At 34.9% G+C, this 8269-nt stretch overlaps 2 pseudogenes; one reads left to right on the top strand and one right to left on the bottom strand.

Moving 5' to 3' along the window:
• The window catches only part of LOC110725119, a 2803-nt pseudogene extending 1364 nt beyond the window's left edge, over positions 1–1439 (bottom strand).
• A 467-nt stretch (positions 1440–1906) lies between these two features.
• On the top strand, positions 1907–7388 carry LOC110725353 (annotated as a pseudogene).
• Positions 7389–8269: the final 881 nt, after the last annotated feature.

The raw sequence follows: 8269 nt of genomic DNA, 5'->3' as shown, positions 1-8269 counted from the left end.
AATACACCAACAGGACAAAGATTGGAAATTAAGTGATTGCATTAAAGAATACAATTGCACAATACGACATAGGTTTAATGTGATTGTATGACAAGCTGCAAGATAAATAGATTCAATTTATCATGTGTCATCTGCATAGTGCAGAACTAGGAACAAGGTTCTGAACAAGCTACTCTCAGGTTAGAAAACCTGTCCAAGGATTCAGTCTAATACCTCTAAGTAACGTGTCGTACCACAGTAAGGTAGCCGGGTATTGACACCTTAGGTTAAATGAATAGTCTAAATTACAAGAATACCAATAAACATCTTCTCATTTTATCATTCGGATACATTATCAACCACTAGGAGAGAACCAAGCACATATGGTCGAACCACAAAAGAATCACCATATTGAACATGAGGCAAAATTATGTGACAAATGCAAACTTATTATAACATTGTAGGAAGTAGATTTTGGCCTAAAATAAAAAGTAATTGAAACCTCAAAAGCTGTGGCACCATTCATCTCAACAGAACTTATAGCAATTGTTTCTCCAAATGTCACCCCATGACCTGATGTTGATTTATCCCTACCATCACATAGCAGCTTTAAATTAACCTAAAGGCAACCCATCTCAATACATTATCATATACCAAAATCGGAAATTTAATGAATAAAAAATAAACATAAATACATACAAAAATATTACTCGTAACTTTGTTTCTAATTATAATAAACCTATACAAAAATCACAAATTTGTCAACAAAATCAAATTTATATTAACCAAAAGAGACAAACCCATTTCACAAAAATACAATGTCTTCCCACACAACATAAATAGGGAGGTACAACATTACATTTCTATTATACACCCAGGTGTACCTAGAGCTCCAAAGACCGGAAATGGCAAAAAAAAAAAAAAAAAAAAAAAAAAAAAAAAAAAAAAAACATTTGAGTGGCACAGACAAAGACATTGTAAAGACCCTCTTTAGCAAGAGCTTCAACAAGGTAGGTGAGCCCAGGGGATTCAATTCCATCACCATTAGTAACCAAAATTCTGGGTTTTGTACAGTCTTCATCTTCAACATCAAGATTCACATTCTCAGATTTTGAAGAAGATGATGTGGGTTTAGAGGATTCATCTTGTTCTACATCTTTCCTCCTTAAAAGAGCTTGATTAAGGTTAGAAATAAAATTGGGTGGCATGAAATTGTTCTTCACAGAAGTTGTCATTCTCAAACAATTTTTAATTTTTTTTTAAATCAATAAAATTAGAAGAATTTCTGGGGGAAAATTTTAAAAAGTACTTTTTTTGAGGTGAGAAGATGTTGTTCCGGTTTAAACGGTGTGTTGAGAGAAAGAATTTGTAAGGAGAGAGAGGGAAGAAGGAGGGGCTAAACCCTAAACCCTAAAACAAAAAACCCTAAAACCTAAACCCTTAACCCTTAAACCCTTAACCCTAACCCCTAAACCCTTAACCCTAAACCCTAAACCCAAACCTCAATCCCTAAACCCTTATTTTGTAAAAATAATTTTATTTCCATAAAATAAGTTCAATTCGATAAAAATCAGTACCGTTAAAGAAGAAAATATAGAATCAATAAATAATTTAAGTTCATGAAACATAATTTCAATTCAGCAAAAATAAGGTAAAGAGATCATACCTTAAAATACAGGTAGTTTTGGATTAATATTTAAAAAAAGTTGGTAAAAATAATCTCGACTTTAGGCCAATCGCTTTAAATAATCCCCCTTTTGAGTTATTTTTAAATAATCCAACCTTTATGGGTATTTGCTTTCGTTGGTCTTAACAGTTAACACGTGTTAGCATGTAATTGGTAAAAAAAAATTAAAAAAAATTAAAAAAAACCTCCTTCCTTGGCCAACCACCCCATCCCTGGCCTTCCCAAGGCACCACTATCGGGGCCCCCTCCCCACAACCACCACCAGCATCCCCCACCATTGAAATCACCCTGCTCCAATTGCCCCACTACCAAAACCACCCTTCTTCTTTTTGTTTTTTTTTTTTTTAATTTAGAAAAACGGTAGAAGATAACTGAAAAGGCTAACCACGGCCCCTACCAAGTCGGCGTCCTTGCAAACAAAGGCCATGTTTGGTAAATGGATTTTTGATGGCTTTTTGGTTAACTTTTGGTTTTTGGCGTTTTTATGTGGTCAAACAACCAAAAAAAAGTGTTTGGTAATTGGCTTTTCATTCAACGAAAAAGGTGGCTCTTAAGCCACAATAAAAAAAAAGCTGCTTAACTTTATAAACAGCCAATTTCAACCGTCAAACATTACAGTTGGTCAAGCAAGTCAAGTGAATCAGCCAACCGCCAACCGTCATTTGCCAAATATGGCCAAAGACGACAACCCATCATCATCTTTCATCTTAATTTTGGTTTCTCTTTCTCTCTCCTCAAGGTGCGTCTCTTTTATCTTATTTCGATTTGCAATGACTCAAATACCACCAAAAGATGGGGTCGATCACTCTGATGGTGGTGGTTCACCGCCCAATAAAGCTGAAAACTCTCTAGAAGAGAGAGAAAAAGGTAAGAGTAATTAATTTCAAGATTAATTTTTTTTAGGGTTCCATGTATATTTCCACTGCCACCTGATTAACTTTTAATGAATGGGTGATGTTAAGAATTTGAGTCGAAGAGTCAAGGATGTCGAAATCTCCGTTCCAATTGTTTATGGAACCATTGCGTTTTGGCTTGGTCGGAAGGCAACCGAGTGAGTTTGCATATTTTGATTGCCCACCTAGTGTTTGATAACATGTCTAAGTGAATTTGTTATTTTTAAGGTCTCAATCACATAAATGGACAGTCTATTTTCGTGGGGCAACAAATGAGGATCTGAGTGTTGTAGTTAAGCGAGTTGTTTTTCAACTCCACCCCAGTTTTAATAACCCTATCAGAGTTGTTGATTCTCCACCTTTTATTTCAATTGTCTGAATGCGGCTGGGGTGAATTTGAGATTGCCATTTCACTCTACAGTAGCTTTGACCGAAGAAAACAGTGATCGGAGAGGGAACACTAAAGATCACCCTCTAGGCCATTGGTTTATGAATTTTTCAGAGGCAGATGAACTGCTCAAACTTGCCGGAGCTCGTCAACAGGTAATTGCAGTCATCTGGTTTCTATATTAATCTGTTTGGCATTATTGTAGTTTCTATAATTTATTTAATTCAGGACTGGTATTGTTTGGTGTGATAAACTCTAAAGTAGTGCTTGGTTTAAATCTTTTACAGTTTTGATGTGTGTGTGGCGATTTCTTGATTTGCACCCATCTAGTAGGTTTCTTTTCAGCTTGTTATACAGAACTCCATGCACTTGTATGGTAAGAGGTGGAAACTGGACACTGAATCATATTGTTGTGGTTGGGTTTTGAGTGGACCATTCTCAGTTTTTTGTCTTCAAGCTTGGAATTGTTAGAAATAATCCGTGGCAATGTTCAAACAATAGTTTGTCATATTTTCTTCAAGGATAGGACTGACAGTGGGAGCCTAGGGAGGTGTTTTTCTCCCCCCTCATTTGCATCAGCACAAAGGTGCTAAAAAGAGCTTTCGCTTATTTTAAAATTCTTGGTACTTTAGGCAATAGTTGGCTATTTTTTATAATACTTTGAGATCTTACATTTGTATAAGGAAATGTTGGTGATAGAATGCTAAGTGATTTCATTTGTCATTCAAGTAATTCTTGTTTTGTTAAGTTCTTGGGAAGATATGAAATGGGCCTAGGCCACTCATAGATGATGGGAGCTAGATTTGTTTGTGGTAGATGTGTATGGGTGGGTGCCTTTTGGTTGGAGGATGCTGTGAATTGAGGAGAATATACCTTGGAGAAGTAGTAATGGAACTAGGAGTTTTGTTTCATTTCACCCAACAATAAACTTCCATAGCTCCGTCACCCATAGACTTCTTATCGTCGTTCTGTGGTGGGCTGAGAGGCATATTGGTTGCGGAGAAGTCGGAGAGAGGGAGGGGAATTATTCTTCGAGTAGAAGAGATAGTATTGTTGTCTAAGCTGAAAGCTAATGTACACTATTTAGTTCGAAGGGTCTATTTGTGTTTATTCCCCTTTTGATTTTTTGCTGGCAGTAGAAGTATGCTTCATGGTGGTCACTCTATGGTTAATGCTAACATAACACATCAAAAAATTTGGAGTGATACAAATATCATGACTTTCGATAGGAGAGTATGTTTTGGTTCTCAAGACTCGGTTCAAACTTATGCTGTTTGCAGATGGCTTGATGACATGCTTTTGGCAATTATTGTCTTGATGTTGGCTGTTGCTTAAAGAATTGTTTGTCTTAAGAAATAAGTTATTTTATCCATAAAATTTCCACCGTAGTTGGTAATGCTTATATTTTTCACATGGAGCTGTTGTTTAAAATTCAGATTCTTTTCTTAATTGAGAATTAATCAAGAAAGTAAATTGCAGAGTGGAGGATATGTAATCTTCAAATTCGTATCATGACAAAATCTGTAATTTGATTTTCGATGGAAAAAAGGATTGTAATGTAGAAGAGCTGCCTTTTAGACTATGACTTCCTATTTTTTCTCCATTTTTCATTTTCTTAATATTGATATTAGGAATCTAAAAGTGTACAATGCAGGAGAGTGCGTGTAAAGATGTAAATATTGTGGGGTAGGGTGGTTGTATAAAAAGTAATATTAGAATAGAGTGAAAGTGAGTTGAACTTTTTTAGAGCAATGCAAAATACTAAGTGAGTTGAAATTTCAGGGGAGGGAGAGTGACTTGTCCAAAAACTTGTACTCCTAATAAAACTATTTTTTCACTTTAAAATCTAAAATCTGGTTATTGATAAATTTTTTATTTCACTTTTATTTATTCATTTTTAATCAATCATACCCAATATGTTTTTTTAATACCTTTTTTACCAACCAAACTCTACTATGTTGTTTTTTAGTTGAATTAATCAATCAAACCTCATTATCTTATTTATTTATTAAATAAATCTTCCTAAAAACTTGTGCAAAAAGCAAGTGAAATTTTATTCGGGGACAAATAAAGTATTACATTTACCAACAAACAAGGATTTTTTTGACTTTTACCACCTTCAAAAAGCACAATTTTGCTTTTAATTAATGTTCAAATTTAAAAATGTTGAATTGGTGAACGGAGTAGGATCAAATCTTTAAAATTGGATCGTACAAGATCCTTCTAAATTGATAAATGAAGTAAAACAAAAAAAAAAATGATTGCTACTTAACTAGATACACTTCTTTCAATCAATTAAAATGGTAAAATTTGTGTATTAGGTAGTTGGGTTGTCATTTTCTAGGCTAGAGAAAAGATTGGTTGCTTTAGGCTCATTTTAACAAGTAAAAAGTAGGATTGGATCCTGGACAATCCAACCCGACCCTGATGAATGATCCTGCAACGTTCCTACATGTCATTTTGCTTCGATGCTTTCGAATCAGATTGTAGGATCGCACGATCCTACAATCCCGATCGCAATTCTACGAGTAACAACAATTGTTATACAACTCATCGCATTTTTCATTCAATCATACTCAGCGGCTTAGTGATAGAATCTATGTGCATTATACTCTCCCACTTTCCAATGCCCCTCTGTTGAAACTTCAAAAGCCCTTTTTTCCCTCTCCTTTTGTTAAATACTTGTTATATTTGCATCCATAGTGACACAAAACGTCTGCAAACCTACCTCCCATTCTGTTTCCTATCTGTTAGATTATCTTGGATTCTTTTTTAAGGTATAAACTAATAATTTAATCACTTTGTATCATAGTTGTCTGCTTACTAATTACCGAATCAATGCAATTGAATTCAAGCTGTTTGAACAATAGAATGTTAGTTTATATAATTGCCATTGCGTATTAGTGTAGAAGTATAAGCTATTGTAAGGCATGACTTGTGAATTTGTGACAGTGAATTTGTAATTGCACATGTCCTTAATTATTAGTTGTGATTTGGATTTTTGATTATGGTATTTGATTTTATTATGTGCTTGATGATTATAAGCCAATAAGACCTGCCACTGGCTTGAATATCATTCTCCATTGTATGCATCTCTTTGGTTGGCCTTTTCCCTCTAGTGAACCAAATGAAGATGGTAAATTCAACATTTTTTTTCCAAGCTGAGGTTAAGGCACATAATCTACCCCTTTGCCCAATACCACAAGCTAAATAATAAACTATTTAAATGTACCCATGCAGAACTGAATTCCTGCCTGAGTGAGTGCTAGTATTAGGATGTATCTTATAGAAGTCACTCGGTTGTCTTGGTAATTATGGATGACTTTGAGTTACTTGGTCATTTACTACTATGATGATGATATACTGTGAACCAATGTAAAACAATGTCCTCATGCATAACTTTTATGTTGGATATGTCTGACATTTAGAATGTATGCCATCTTGTTTTCGCAATTGCAAAGAGGCTGCCTTGATTAGACTCTATGGGAAAATGCATTATCTATGATGCTAAACTACCAAGAACATGGTATACACATGCATAGAAATTCTTTATGCAACAGCAGATATATTGTGATCCAATGTAAAACTATGTCCCCGCGCATTTCTACTTTGGACATGTCTGACATTAAATTGTATGCCAATTTTTTTTGCAACTGCAAGGAGGCTGTCTTAGACTCTATGGTGCTGAACTACTAAGAACATGGTCATAATATATAGACTGTAGTACATAATATATTTATATTTCTCGTTCATATGTCCTTTCTTTTATGCTCATCCATAGAAAACATAATGTGCTCACTATGTTATTGGTTGTACGTGCTCATTGGTACTAACTTCATTTTCTCAAACTTGTGTAATGTAACCACTTATGTTGAAGAAGCTATACTTTACGGAGTATTTATCACACTTTGAACCTTCTGATTAACAACTAAGATTATATTTCCTTAAAAAAATTATTACACCTTGTTATAGGTACAAGCTCATATTGTTAAGTTAAGAAGACAGATGAGTATGGTGGAAGGCTCTTCTGGGACTGCAGATAAAGCTAGGCACGGGCCGTGCCAGCCTACGGGCGGCCTGGCCCGGCACGATCGTAGCCCAGCGTGCCATGGGCCATGCCGCGTGCAAGGTAACAAAAAATGGCACGAGCCCGCCGTGTTGACCCATGGCATGGCACACATGCCGGCTCGAGAAAATATGACCGTTGCCCACCTTTACCAACGGCTATACTAGCCGTTTTCCCTCCAACGTCTATTTTGGCCAATTCTCAATTCCTCCAACGGCTATTTTGGCCAAAATCACTATAAACCCCATTTTCCACAATTCCAAATCACAACTCAACTCTTTCTTACTCTTAATCTCTTATATGCTCTCAATCTCTTATATTCTCTAATTATTATTTATTAATAATTTAACATCGAAAAATTTAAAAAGTTTGTAATCGTAATTAGTGGAAAGCGTTGAAGCACGGTTGTAAGATCTAACTGTTCTTTATTATTGTTGTTATTACTTATTATTATTGTTATAATTGTTATTAATTATTATTATTATTATTATTATTATTGTTATTGTTATTGTTATTGTTATTGTTATTGTTATTGTTATTGTTATTGTTATTGTTATAACTGTTGTTATTAATTATTATTATTGTTATTGTTATATTTGTTGTTATTAATTATTATTATTGTTATTATTAATATTGTTAATTTGTTAATTATGGCATCACCAAACATGAACGACCCATCATCCTCTAGGAAAGCCCAATTTTTCCATGGTAATAGTTCTAGGGAATCACCTAATCCAATGACCCCCCAATTCGAGTCCAACCAATGACCTCGGAACCGCCCCCCTTGGTTTTGAGCAAATTAGGCATAGTGGTACTTCCGGTTTTCAACCCTATAACATGAATATGCCCGGATTTCCACAAAACCAATTTCCACAATTCGGTCAATTTTCACCTAATTTCTTTGACCTGCAAAATTTTTATATTAGCCAAGGTAACGAACAAGATAGCCTATTTCCCTCCGAGTCTACTACTCAACAACAAACCCCCAAATCTTCAAATACCCAAATCCCAAACACACAAGTGCAATGGTTAACCGAACAAGACATGGTAAATATTAAAAGTCGTAAAAGTGATGTATGAAACTATTTTTTTCTAAATAAAGATCAAACAAGAGCAAAATGTAAAACATGTGGTAAAATATATTCGGTCACATCCAAGGCCGGGACGAGACGAGACACTAAAGTAGACACTTTAAAATATGTGCACAACCATCTAGTGGTCCAACCCAACTAAAAATTTCTCAATTCCATCCATAT

This window comes from Chenopodium quinoa, unplaced genomic scaffold, assembly GCF_001683475.1.
Source record: "Chenopodium quinoa cultivar QQ74 unplaced genomic scaffold, ASM168347v1, whole genome shotgun sequence".
NCBI lineage: Eukaryota > Viridiplantae > Streptophyta > Magnoliopsida > Caryophyllales > Amaranthaceae > Chenopodium > Chenopodium quinoa.
This window is presented reverse-complemented; position numbering and strand designations above follow the sequence as displayed.